Source organism: Penaeus monodon, chromosome 25, assembly GCF_015228065.2.
Source record: "Penaeus monodon isolate SGIC_2016 chromosome 25, NSTDA_Pmon_1, whole genome shotgun sequence".
Lineage (NCBI taxonomy): Eukaryota > Metazoa > Arthropoda > Malacostraca > Decapoda > Penaeidae > Penaeus > Penaeus monodon.
This window is the reverse complement of record NC_051410.1, coordinates 23,728,187-23,728,441: the sequence shown is the minus strand read 5'-3', so window position 1 is coordinate 23,728,441 and position 255 is coordinate 23,728,187. Positions and strand designations below refer to the sequence as shown.

General features: G+C 38.8%; 1 protein-coding gene across 1 annotated transcript in view; it reads left to right on the top strand.

Annotated features, from left to right (window-relative positions):
- The window catches only part of LOC119589352 (neuroligin-1-like), a 158,891-nt gene that overhangs the window by 144,014 nt on the left and 14,622 nt on the right, over positions 1-255 (top strand). The gene's annotated exons all lie outside the window — the stretch shown is intronic.

Sequence of the window (255 nt, the reverse complement as noted above, 5' to 3'; positions counted from 1 at the left end):
CATAGATATATTTTTACAGTCGCCAGATCATTGCTTTGGCAGAATGCCCTCTACCCCCTCTGATGATAAAAAAATATTTAAAGAAGGCAACAAGAGTGTAACTAGTAGCCTAGTTTACTCATGGCGAATCAATCCTGTGACACGTGAGAGATCAATACTCACCAGCCCTTAACAAGGGAAAGACTTGTTTTTATGGAGGTTGTATAATTATATGTGCGAAGATATGTGTTTCCCTGTTCGTCCTCTGCATAAAAT